This window comes from Mauremys mutica, chromosome 1, assembly GCF_020497125.1.
Source record: "Mauremys mutica isolate MM-2020 ecotype Southern chromosome 1, ASM2049712v1, whole genome shotgun sequence".
In the NCBI taxonomy this organism is placed as follows: domain Eukaryota; kingdom Metazoa; phylum Chordata; order Testudines; family Geoemydidae; genus Mauremys; species Mauremys mutica.
Window position 1 is genome coordinate 24,656,654 of NC_059072.1, and position 13,582 is coordinate 24,670,235.

The following is a 13,582-nucleotide window of genomic DNA, read 5'->3' on the forward strand; positions in this document are numbered from 1 at the left end:
CTCGGGCTCCTTGGGGTGTACAGCCGACTGTAGTCCCGGCAACTCCTCGTCTGGGTCCATTTCCTCTAGGGGCAGGGCGCGGCAGAACACAGTTTCTGCTCATGGGTGCTGCCGCAAGACAGAGGTGTCCATCTCCTCCACTGGCTCCCGCCCAACTGAGCTGCAAAGCCCTCCCTTTATACTTCCTGCCTCGCCCTGGGTCTTCTGGGGGGGGGTTCGGCTCCACCTATCAAAGGGAGTGCGGTTGTGGTCCCTCGCTCTTCAGTCTGGAAGGAGGCCACTCCCTAAATGTCATGCTTTTATAGCACAAATAAAATTCAGTTTTTAATAAGTTTGTAGATTCATCACATTTTCCCCTTAGGGCCAGTCCTATGGTCTGCAGCAATCAAAGCTCACAAGTCAGTGATTTGTCTGCCTAAGGACATCACAATCGTGCCATTATCAAGTAGAGCTGGTTAGAAATGTGGACAAGTTTAAACATTTGATAAAAAATTAAAAGAAAATTTCCACACATTTCCCCCCCCCCTCACTTTTTCAAACGACATTTTTTGGTGTTTTTTTCAACTAAAAGTTTTTCTCTGGCTTTTTTTGCATGGTTTAATCATCTCTGTTGAGGATGTCACATACATTATAATACTTCAAAGAAAAGTTTTCAGATAAGTTATATTTTATTTTTGAAATCATTCTTAGAAGTCCTTTCTTCATGAGGCAGCTATGGTCTAGTGGACTGAACATGAGGCTACGAGTCAGGAGATCTGGGTCCTAGTTTCAGATCTACTACTAAGTGCTGTTTGTCAAGTCATTTAGCCTCTATGTTCGTCAGTCGCTCCTTCTGTAATAGTGAGAATGCTTTACAACCTTTGCAAAGTGCTTTGAGATAAATCATGAAGATACTGTATAAGTGTAAAGTATTACTTACTGTTATCAAACTATTCTCTACAATATAGTTAAGGTGACTAAGTTACAGTGGAATATCTCCTCTGTATCATACAATTTTGTTCCACATCCTTTGCCACCCCAATCTATGATATAGAAAAATTCTTACATTTTGTGGATACAAAATAGAATTAACCCCTCTGGAATCAGAGAGAAATATTAAATGGAGAGGCCAATTTAAGAGGCACATATTAAATCATTCCTGTACTGTGCATCTTTTCAGAAAGAGTTCCTCATCATTACAAAACATTTTTGTTGGTTATATGAGCTGACAATATAACCAAAAGCATTTTCAGATAGGATTATGAGAATATCAACACTCCAGTACCTGGATGAAAAGTGATTTTGATTGCCAAATTGTAAAGTAGTTCCCAAAAGATTTATGTTAATATGAAGTGTCAGTTTTACCACTAATGGCGGTGTTAAAGATGCAGCAATCCCTTTCTCTCAAACAATTCACACTGTACAAAAAGTTGCACAAGTGCATTTTCTCTACAGTAGCAGACCAGGAAATAGAATGCATTTATAAATGGTAATTTAACAATATAATGAATATAATTTAAATTTAATCACTGAAGCAATAGGTCATGGGTTATAGTCTCCTTTTGATGTGGATATAAGTCTAATGGAAATTGCATGCATGAAACATTAGGCAAACAGATCCTTCTGTATAAGTGTGGAAAGGGCACCGGGGTGTGATCCTAGTCCCATTATACTCATTGGAAAACCTCTCCTTGACTTTAAGAAGAAGCAAGGGTGGAGCTCTTGATGTAAAATATATTTGTTAGTATTAATTGCTTGCTATGTGTTTATTCAGCGCTCAGCTGTGTGAGCCAGATGCTATGGCAATATACATATTACATATTATTACTGCTATTTTATTATCATCATAGTGTCTAGGAGTCTCAGTCATGCACCAGGGCTCCATTGTGCAAGGCACTATACAAACACAGGGCAGTAGATGGTCCCTGCCCGCAAAGAGCTTGCACTCTAAATAGACAAGACAGACACAGGCTGGGGGAAGGGGTAGAAACACCAGTAGAATGAACAACGTGATGGCAGCAAACATCCGGTTAGCTCCACAATTGTGTGTGTATGTGTGTGGGGGTGTAATCAGGAGGGCATCAGATGAATGGAAAGAAAAGGGAAGAGAAGGGAGGATGAGGGGGACAGGGCAGGGGAGAAGAGGGAAAGGAGAGGACAGTGTGGAATGAAGTTGAGGTGATGAGACTGTGAGAGAGAGGGAAGGATCCTAGTATGCCCAGTTCTGGATCCAAGGCAGTGATAGTCCTTTCCCCACAGGATAAGTAATTCTCAGTGGTGTCAATGGGAAGTATGTTATTGTGTTCCTGGCTCCAATAAAATCAATGGGAGTTTTGCTGTTGACCTTAGTGGGGACAGGATTCCACCCCTTATATTTTTATTTTTGGGTTAATGTCTAATTGTTCTTACACACGTCTGACCTGAAGAAGAGTTCTGTGTAAACTCTAAAGCTTGTCTCTTTCACCAATACCTTGTCTCTCTGACACATACCTTGCAAACTTCAATTCAAAACAACCAAAATGAACCTAGTAGCCTACAAATAATCTGCTTTTAAACAAAAAGCATAAAATATACAGAGAGAGATTCAGCCCTGCCAATTCTGTTTCTTACCACTCTGGCAGCAAATAGCAAATTTAAATTTGGCTTAGAATTCCCCTAACATAGGAAAATCCCCTAGTGCAGGTATATAGCCAGACCCTTCACAATTTCCTGCACTCTGGCATGCCACAGCTGCTAGAATGGCCCTTTTGAGCGACTGCCAAACATCTCCTCTTCCCCAAACCTACAGTGGATAACTTAGGTATCAATCTTCAGCACTGATGATCAGCAGCGTAAAATCCTGACCCTTCAACAAGAAGGCATAGGACTCGCCCACTTGTGCTAAAGGAGTTACATTTAACTGGTCGCAGTAATGCGTTCCTCTGCAGTATGTGGAACAACCAGCAGAGTTGGACATGACAAACTTAGCCAGTGCAATACCCTTACACTGTTATGGCTCCATCTACCAGGAAGCAAGGAGGCATGAGCCAGTGTAAAGGGACCAGATTGTCTGCCTCCACTGCAGTCTGACTGACTTTCTTTGTCCTAGAGACAAATAAAAATTAGCTCTGCTTGAAGTCCATAAATGGGCAGAGAGCATCCAGCCAATTGTTTCCTTCACTGTCTTTGTCTCAGGATTCTGATGCCAGGCTGCTTGTAGTCATCCCTTCCCTAGTTCTTTTTCTCTCATTGAAACCTGCTTCCTCACAGTGCTACTTCCACACAAAGGGCTCATTGGAAGCATCAGAAATGAGCATTTGAACCTGACTAGCTCCATTCCAGCACCCAGCACTTCCTCCACCTAGCAGGCTGTGGAAGAAGCCACAGAGATGGGAGACAGAATCCTGCTACTCGTCACGAAATTCCATGAGTCCCTTGTGGTTAGGTTTATTTCTATCAAAATTGCCCCTTGTAGGATTGATCCTGGCATCAACCTTTGTTCTGGATCCCTCCCCTTGGTCAATACACGAGAGAAGAGTTCAGTTAAACTATGGTGTTTTTCTTAGTTCCTCCTTACTTCTGGCCTCCAAGGTGATGATGGCTGTGTCTCATCAGTCCATAGTTCCCCACTGGACAAAATAGCCCCTGAGCTCCTACCACTGTATGTGGCACAGGGCACCTGTTATTGATCTTTTAAGTGGAACAAGAACTTCATTACAGCAGAACTTCCAACTGTTCTTTCCTTCCAAACATTGTGACGGTTTCCATTCATCTTGGGTGTGGGATTCTGACAATAACATACTCTTTCCAATGACTCCCTATCTCAGTCTGTTCATAATAGAGGGAGATTTTATCTGTGTTCTTACTTTACTAATATTTTCTGTGCCCCATAGCCCTGAGAGACCCATACTTGCATGTTCCCAAACCTGTTTTCACCTGCCTGGTAGACTTACCATAGACATAAGTTCCTTTCTTTCTGTTGTCCTGACCCAATGAATAGCTTCATAAGATTTCTGTGTTACTCTCAAATGTTTTTGTGTAGTGGACTATACACAATCTCTCCAGTCTTTGCAGAGACAGGAGCAGACTAACCCTTGTTTCAAAATGATTTCTACTTTTGAATCTTCGGATTTAAGTTCAGCAAGGCTTATTGTGTTTTCCCTTGAGCAGCTAAACAACTCAATCTTCAGCTGTTGCCTCTTCAGGCTATGTGCACTTTGACTGGAAAGATACAGACTACGATTATGTTCCCCCTCCTCTAGATACAACTGTTTAAATTAGATGTTTTATCTCCAAGTACTTGAACTTCCATGTGAACCTGCTGTTTTCAGCCATTCTTGGTTTTTTTCCTGTTTTAGATACCTCCAAGCATAAAATCCCCTCTTGGTCATTTAGGCAGTACCAAATTGCTTAGCTCTTACTGTTTATGCATGTATAAGATAGAACTTTGAAGCAGGTGGAGCATGTGGCTAAGAATGGATCTCTCTCCTCCACTTTTCTGTTAAGACATTCAGCTAGACGTCTGGTTGCAAGTGGAGCTAAAATAGCCAATTGCTCAGCAGTGGGGCATTCTCAGGCTGTTTGCTGGGTGCCCTCCTATGTACACTTACCCAATAGAAAGCAGATCTCAAAGCATTCTTGGAAATATCAATACTTAAAAATAAATAAATTAAAAACGAATTAGAATCTCTATTAGCAACCATCACGAAGACCTATGAATGTGAGTTTCCCCTGGGAGACAAGAGTGCAACAGGTCATTTTAAAGATTATATATTAATATTGTACATTTGAAATAATGTGCATTAATAGTATTCAAACATACCAAAGCCTTGTCATTAAAATAGAGTGAGTATTGGTCATGTTCTCTAGACAGCGTTCTTATGAGCTGGAGTTTGTCATAAGGAACATGTATATTATGGCTGCCTTATGCCCCACCTCTGAATTTCCAGACATTTGTGGAAATCTCACTTCACATTACGATGGTTAGAAATAAGACCTTACAGCAGATTGGCAACATCAGATTCTCCATCTGTGAACAAATGGATTACAAAAGTGTGGGATTTTCTGGCTATAGCAAAAGTGACAAACTGTAAGGTGGTTTCATTTAACCTGTTATTAAACCATTTGGGTACCATTTCAAAATCTGCCGAAAGAGAAAAAAAGACCAAACAAACCCAAGAGAATGGCTAACTTTTCATCTAACTTTTTCATTCATTTATCTTGAACTCTCTTATTATTTGGAAGATGAAGACACCAGGATGTCTTTTAAGTAATTGCTGTAAAATCGGTGTCTCAGCTTGTGCATTCTTATTGTCATTTTTTCTACTATTATATATTTACTGAGGTGTATGCATTGAGAGCCACAAAAAAGAGAAGAGTTTAAAGCTCAAAAAATAAAGAAGCCCTCCTCCTGAGGTCTCATGGCTTATTATTAAGATTATGTGTCTTCCTTCGTATTGCTACATTAGCTTAATACCATGAATACGCTGTAGGATGGGGAAAAGAAAGACACATGATAAGGGAAAATGACCTTATCAGTAAATTGTTTATGGTCTTCCTTATGCCCCATCCAACTTCCCTCTCATTTGTGTGCAGGTTTTCTTTTCTTACACTGTAGAATGCAGTGAAAAAGATCCCACATTTGTTGTTACCTATTTCTGTACTCTGGAAGTCTTTTGATTGTGGTGGAAGTGGGCAGTCTGGTCTCTTTATACTGGCCTTTGCCAATAGTTCCTCTGCTTCCTTACTTCCTGGTAGACAAAGGGATAAGTCGTAGTGTGAGAAGTCCAAGATAGGGTGGATGGAGACCAGAATGTAATGGTAAGTAGAGGGAAGGTTAAAAGCTGCCATATGAATAGGTTATTCTCCTATATCTAAAAATGTCTTGCTTTTTATAAAAGGACATTTCACAGCTCATTAGTGTTCAGTATGGCCCAGGGTCTCTGAATATTTTGGTGAAATTTAACATTTCCAGCAAATTGTTTTCAATAAAATGCATAAGGAATTTTATAGTGCTGTGATGTGCACATGATCAATATGCAATCTGATTGGGTGAGGACGATTCCAACCCATCTATTAATCTTGTAGTGCAGGGACACATGTTGGGTGCAGACAGCCTCATCAGTCAGATTACTATAGCCATTAGCATATTTCTAAATTACAATTTTTTCTTCTGTGATTTTTATTATTTGGAGAAGGGGAGAGGGAAAATAGAGGGGAGAAAAGGGCAAGATCTTCAGTTCGTATCTTCCTCTTCACCTTAGAATCTGCTGTTCTTCGGGTTTTCTGAGTCTGTTTAAGCACAAAGTTATGTGAGTTTGAAAAGAGAAACTTATATCTCTGCAACCAAAAATGGGGGTTGGGGGTTGCTGATGAAAGGGGAGTTCCTTTTAAATTAATTCTTCAGGTTGCTGTCCTTAAAGATCTTCCCTCATTAGATACTATCTGCTGGTTGCTGGCACTTTGCAGACTGTGTGAACCTAGGCTCCAAGCTGACCACATGTCCTAATGGTAGCATTTTCCTTTTCAAAGAGGCAGTAACATGATTACAAATCCTCTGTTGTGTGTAAGGAATTGATTAGTGTAGGGAGGAGAATCCTCCTAAAGGGACATTACTCTTTCACGTGGTCAGAGAGGTGCCAAGGTCTGCATCTTTCACTTCTCTTTTTGGTAGGCATATATTTAAGCAACTTCCCTTTAGGATTGCTTCAGCACCTGAGAAGTAGCAAAGCACTGTATTCCGAATCTATGAGGATCTGAATGAGTTGAAAGTAAGTAATAGTTGATGCACTGCTGATTTGGGGCAAAAATGAATAGTGCAATGTGAGATTGTGTAGTGTTCCACAGAGAGCCAGAGAAAAGAACCTTAATTGATCGGAAACAAATGCCAGATGAGACTGACAGAGACTAGCTCTGAAGGACACAAACTACAGCAGAAACATGTTCAACTGGACCCAAAGTAGGAGGTGGCTCTTGTACAAATGAAAAGACCTTGAAACAAGGAGACCTTACTAAGATTCATGACCCTGTTAACCTATCTAAGTGAATTCCTGCCTAATTTGTTACAGTTAAGAGCTTTATTCAGAATGCTGCTTGAGGCCAGTATAGAATGGTACTAAGATAATTGATAAGCACAAATGAGCAATGCAAAATGATCCAATCTTAGAACCATTTAAGAGAGTAATTCTAGATGTGTGATCAACAGAAAAAACGTAGGTACCTCCATGTATAAAATATTATTGGGGCTATCAAGACGAAATTGTTTTCCATGCATTAAAATAGCTGTTTCTTTTAAAAATACCATTAAAATCTAGAAAAGCAACAAATAGAAGAGAGCATTTCTCTTAGTGTGTAGTGGAGTAGCACTAGTTTCAAATGCACCTGCTCCCAGTCGTGAGCTCTGAATTCATTAGAAGACCACTTCCATTAAGAACAAGTTTTGACAGTCATTTCATTGGTTGCTAACTCTGTTATTGCAGCTGAGATTTTTCATCAGCTGCTTGTATGTTAAGACAGGTTTCACTGTGCATTGATGGTGGGATTGGGCCTCAGGACTACGTTCACAAAAAGGACTTATATAAAGATAATATCATTTAGTGGACCAACTTCTGTTGATAAAAGAGACAAGCTTTTGATCTTCTTCAGGACTGTGTAGCTTGAAAGCTTGTCTCCATTACCAACAGATTCAATAAAAGATTTTATCTCACCCACCTTCTATCTCTAATATCCTGGGACCCACGTGGCTACCACAACACTGAAAACAAAAAGGGAGTTAGGGCATTCACTTGGGAAGGGGAAGACAGATTGTGTGGGACCCAATCCTGTAGGCATGCTCAAAGACAGCCTCAGACCATACCTACCATGTGTGAAAGGTGAAACAGGTGAGCAAATGTCTAATTTGTGAATCCCACCAAGGCTCAGGTGTGAGCTAGGCACTGAATGTCTAGGCTTACATAGCTGTGCACATGCCCACTGGCAAAAACTTAGGCACCTAGAAACTTTAGGCACCTATAGGATTAGGTGACAGCTGGGGTGGGGGGGTTGTGAATGCCAGTGGCATCTAAATGTTGGACTTAAAGACCTTCAGTGGCAGTTAGGCACCAATGTTCCTCTTGTGAATCTAGTGTTAAGTGACTTAGGAGCATGAATCCCATTGAAAGTCAATGGGAATGATGCTCCTAGGTCACTTACGTAGTCTTGAAAATCCCAACCTAAAAAAAATACAGTATAAAATTTATATGTAAAGTACAAATATTAAATAGCTAGCTTTTTAAACTGTAGGCATGTGCTTCCTTAAAAATTCTCACTCTTTTTGTTTGAGTAATAACCATTGCATAAACTAAACAGCACTCCAGAGTAATCTTTCTTTCATCAAGATACATATTTCTTTCGTGTGTCACTCAGCTGTGCCTTGATCTCTCAACACAGTCAGTGAGTGCCAGTTAATACTATGCCGCCAATCATGTGGAAATGCTTTCTAAAAGAGTATCAGTAATATTGATCAGCAACTTTCAAGTGAACATCATCATACTGTATTTTCCAATGAGAGATTTTTAATTATACACAATAGACTGGAGCTGCTCCAAGAAAGCCAGTTCATCCTTTGTGTGAGCTCTCGGATATTTCCATGCTGAGATGCTTTTAACGCAGGAAAGTAACATATGCTTCTCCATTTAATGGTTTTCCTACTGATATGATAGAAGGTACTTCACTTATACCATCAAATACAAACCAGGCTTTTATAGAAAAGGTAGATTGAATATAAAAGAGCCTGATTTACCCAGCCGTTGTTGGCCAGTAAATGAGAACTGGTTGCAATTCACTTGCAGGGCTCAGCGGAGATTGTAAAGAATGAGTTCACAGTTAAAACAGTTTGTGATGAGCAAAAGAGCTGTGAACGTGAATTCAGCTTTCTGTTTGCTCCAGGTTCACCTGTTGTTGGTTGTTATACCAATTTCTTTTGCAAACACCTGCTCCCATTGATGATAATAGGAGATTTGCAGTTGACTTCAGTGAATGCAGGGTTAAGTCCTTTAGCTTAAAGTTAGCCATTTAACTTTCTCTTTTACTGTTGCTTGCTGATGAATAAACATAGCCATTTCCGCTAACATTTACAATGTCAATTACATTAACATCAGTGCAAGGCAAGTGCCACTTCCATTGAAGGGATGCTACCAGTTTACTATCAGTTACACTTTACAAAGAAATGAACTGGATGGTACATAAATATTTATATCTAGCTAAACTACATCAGTCTACTAAAAAGTAGGAGGAAACATATCTAACAAAAGGTAGCAACTGCATTTTAACAATTCAGATCATGACAGAGAAAGTGGCACTACGTCTTTAAATGTCTGGAGAAACGTATTTCATCTTTAATTCCCCATTTTCCTATTCAGAGCAAGTGCCGCCCAGGACTGGTTTTCGAGTGGATTCCTCTGGCAAGTATTCTTCAGCCTTCATTGTTCTATAAAATAACTGTCCTCCATTTTATGTTTAAGTAACTATTCTTCCTTTAATCATTGCTCTGGGTTTTAGCCAATCATGAGTGCTCAATCACCATTCTATATAGTACAGCTTTTTGATATTTAACTAGACAGGTTAAAGAATGATAAGCACTAAAGCTCTCCCTAATGTGGAGTGTTATTTGGAGCAGAGTGAAGTCTTCCCTTTTCCTCAGCCAGCTTGTGTGTTAGTGTAACAATGTTTTATATGCTCTTTGGTGTTCTTAGTATTCATTCACATAATGCTAGTACCATAAAAATATTTCACTATATCTGATGCTAGAAGATTATTTAGACATTTTTAATCTCTCTATACCTTGCAATGAATCCAAGGTTCATGTGCTACAGAGCAGAAAGGATGGGTTATGCAGACCACAGGTTTATTTCATCCATACACATCTTCTGTCTGTCTGTTAAAAAAAATGTTTTAAAATAATAACTTCGTGGTTGTTTGAATCACTTTCATTCTTTTGAAATATCAACAGTACATTAATTTAGAAAGAATTCATTCCATTTCCTGAAATCTCATACTGTTAAATAAACTGCTGCACCAAGTGCAGCTGGTAAGATGAAGGTTGTTTTGCCATTACCATTAAAGTCCTCTCTAAGGCCTATATCCTGCAAACACTTATGCACATAAGTACCTTGTCTTGTGTGCCTAAATGTTTGCAGAAATAGAGCTTTATGTTGTTTTTTGCATACCCTCTAAGGCTTATCGATTGGCTACAAAATTTCCTCTGGATAGAAACATAGCATAATTCTCCATTAGGATACAGATTTAATTACTAAGCTTTCTTATTTTCTATCATGCAGCCTTCATTTACTTCCTTTGCATACGTATAAATCAAAATTGTGCAAATTAAAAATACTACTAATGTTGGAGATTAGCAGGTCCATAATTGTTCTTAAAACTTTTCATACTTTTCAAGAGCATTTGAAACTCTGATATGAAGATATTGCGTTTTCACATTAACCACAATTAATAATAGTAATTTGCAAATTCCTGATCCTTGATTTCTTCCTTTTTTCTCTCTCTTAGTATTCACCTTGACTGAGAAAGTCCAAACAAATGTTTATTTTTAGCAGGAAAAGTGAATAAGCACAGCAAGACTGCCATTTTTTTCTAATAAAGCTCTGCATTCTTGTTTTAATTAAAATGTAGAAGATATTTAAGAAGAAATATTTAATTACAGCATCATCCCATGTGCCAAATTAATTCATACAAAATATCACTCTTTGCATTTGTGAGGCTTGAAATCATTCATAAACTGAATCAATCACTTTCAGTGACATATCTTCTTCTCTAGTTTTATGCCTTAAAGAAACAGCTCTGTGTCTATTTATCAGTGTAAAATGCATCTAGGAACTTGGATGAATACAGTACAAGAATCAAATTGAGAGATTTTCCTGTTCAAAGAATGTACGAGATCTCACTGTTGTTCTTTAACAATACACCAAAAAGTAATTTTCATATTATAAATCACATTTCCGCTTCATCAGGACTCATCAGTTTGAATTCCCCAGTGTTGTGTAGCACCCCTACTGTGTTGTGATGAGATCATTGTTTGTCTCTTGGAGTTCACAGAACAATGGGGATCCCAAATTGTTTTATAAGTTGGCACTTTGGTTAATGTTGTCTCTTCCTGGCCAAGCGCTCTATTAGAAAAGTCTCACTTTAATCTAAAAGGAAAAGAGGTATTCCAACAAAGCTTCATGAACTTCAGAGGGATAACAGGAGAAGAGCAGCTACCACTGAACTGCTACTCTTTGTTCCATATTGAGAGAGAGTAGTGCACCAGCCAGCTAAGCTGAGCTGGTCTGGAGGGGAAAGGAAGCTGTGCCAGGAAAAGGGTGCTACAGCCCCAATGGAACAAGGGGGAAGCAGAGTCCAAATTGTTATTCTGCCACAATTCAGTCCCTGCTTTACTCCCAGGGCTGCAACACTATCCATTTCCCATTACTTCAGGTGAAATGCAAGGTGCCAATCCAGCCCACTTAGAGAAAAAATATTCTATAATGAAATAATTCTTATCATCAGGGAACAGTTCGTCTGAGGGTATGAGTGTTGTTTTGTTCTCAGTAAGGCCATTTTTCCTTTGTGAATTTGAGCACTGAGAAATTTCACTATCTCCATCAGGAAAAATTTGGCATATACAACAATACCTGACAGAGAAAAAGATACTCGAGGCCTGAATCTCACAGGACCAGATACCAAGGATATACCAAAACACCTTTTAAAAGGACCTCATCTCTCCCCTCCCCCTTAGTCCTTTGTTTACTTTTAGAAGCTTTGTATTGCTTGGTGGGAAAATAAGCTGTCCAGTAGTGTTCTCCTGGATGGAACAAAATCCTACTTTTAAAGCAAATTTGTCAGTGTTTCAGGAACACTATTGGCTCTACACTAATGGCAAAATAGTAGTAGCTAATGTCTAATGTAGATTGCCAAGATACTTGTCTTTTGCCAGGACTGATTAGCACACAAAACCGCTAATTAGTCAAAGAGCTTCCAAAATGACATGTTAGAGCCCTGTGAGAGGCAGCAAGATCCCTACATAAAATATTTTTGGCCTAAACCTAAAGGTCTGGACCTTGCCTAGTTAAATCTATGCGCTCAGAGAGGGGACTTTAGGAAAGAAATATGTCAGCAGTTTTTCTCCTGATGCCCATCATATTATCTGACTCCCACAATAATCCCTTTTTCACCATAATAAAAAAAAGCCAGCATGAAAATACCAAATGTTTGTTTTTAGTGATTTTTTAAAAAAAGTCAGCAATGTGATTTTCTTTATTTTATTTTATTTATTTATTGTGTAGTTTAAGTCTCCTTGTTTGTGCCAGAACCGTATTCATCACAAGCTGACAGTCATATTCTCAATACCTACAGTCAGGAGCACATCATAAATTAACATCAACACAAAAAGCTCATGTTCAGGTTGTGACAAACCATTCACACCAGTGCCATTCAAAGTTAAAGCTGAGATTTTAAAACTGATCCCCTTGTTTCTCACTACTGCAGAACTGCCTGCAAGACTCCTCCACAATAAACTTAGAAACAAGACAAGGAAAGACAAGAGTATACTTCCTAGTTTAAAATTCCTCTGCCTGTGTCCACTTGTGGAACAACCGTCTCGTTAATTTAACAATTTTTGTGCACATGGACACTTGTCAGAGAAATTTAAGTGAGTTGATATGATAAGCTATTTTAAAGTTGTTATGGCTCATCATGTAAATATATAGGTTAAGTAGAGCCACAAGGCTGTAAGGGCTGGATGCACAAAAGAAGTTAGATGCCTAAGTCCTAATTTCAGGACCATTGTGATGCATCAAATGCCACTGAACCTTCTGGGTGCCTAAACTCACTGGGCGCGTACACTTTCAGGGTTAAAGTTCCCTAGCTGCCTCTGGTTTTGCCTCTGGGCATGCACATTGCTGCCTCGCTCTAGGTGTCCAGACATCTATCTCTTGCTAAAACTCCAGAGTGGTTGATGAACCAGGAGTAAGCGAGGCATTCAGCCACTTAAATCACGCCCAGGGCCTGATTCAGCAGGCACGCTGAGAAGCTGCCTACCAGATCAACTCTCATTCAAAATCAAGCTGGAGGAGGAGATGATGGTGCCAACCTTATAACTTTTAGTCCACTGATTAGAGCACTCCCCTGGGATGGGAAACCCAAGTTCAATTCCCGCTCTTTGCTACAGGGAGAGAAAGGATGTTTCCCACTTCTTGAGAGAGTATTTGAACCACTAAACTGTGGTTCGCTTACTCAAGCTCTCCTGTTGAAGCTGTTCTACTGTGGAAATTAAAGACAGGTTGGAGCAGGGGGACTGGATCCAGTATCTCACACCTCCCAAATGGGAGCTCTAACCCCTGGACTACAGAGTCACTCACACACTCTGTTTCTGGCCTAGTCACTCTTTAATTTTTTATTCACCGTGGCGTAGCGTCAACGGGACAGACTGACAGAGCCCCACATCGGAATGTCCCATAGTTCAGTGGTTAGACCACTTTCTTGAGATCTTGGAGATCCCCTGTTAAAGTCCTCTTCACCCTCTGGCATAGACAGGGGAATTAAGCCTGGGTCTCTCACATCCCAAGTAACAACTTGCTAAAAGCTATAAGGT

General features: G+C 39.6%; 1 protein-coding gene and 1 long non-coding RNA gene across 6 annotated transcripts in view; one reads left to right on the forward strand and one right to left on the reverse strand.

Annotated features, from left to right (window-relative positions):
• The window catches only part of LOC123378023, a 28,058-nt gene extending 24,421 nt beyond the window's left edge, over positions 1-3,637 (reverse strand). The window contains exon 1 of the long non-coding RNA XR_006582425.1: positions 3,536-3,637. This is a non-coding gene — a long non-coding RNA (uncharacterized LOC123378023). The remainder of the gene's footprint in view (positions 1-3,535) is intronic.
• Positions 1-13,582, forward strand: part of MAGI2 (membrane associated guanylate kinase, WW and PDZ domain containing 2) — a 1,096,261-nt gene that overhangs the window by 990,556 nt on the left and 92,123 nt on the right. The gene's annotated exons all lie outside the window — the stretch shown is intronic.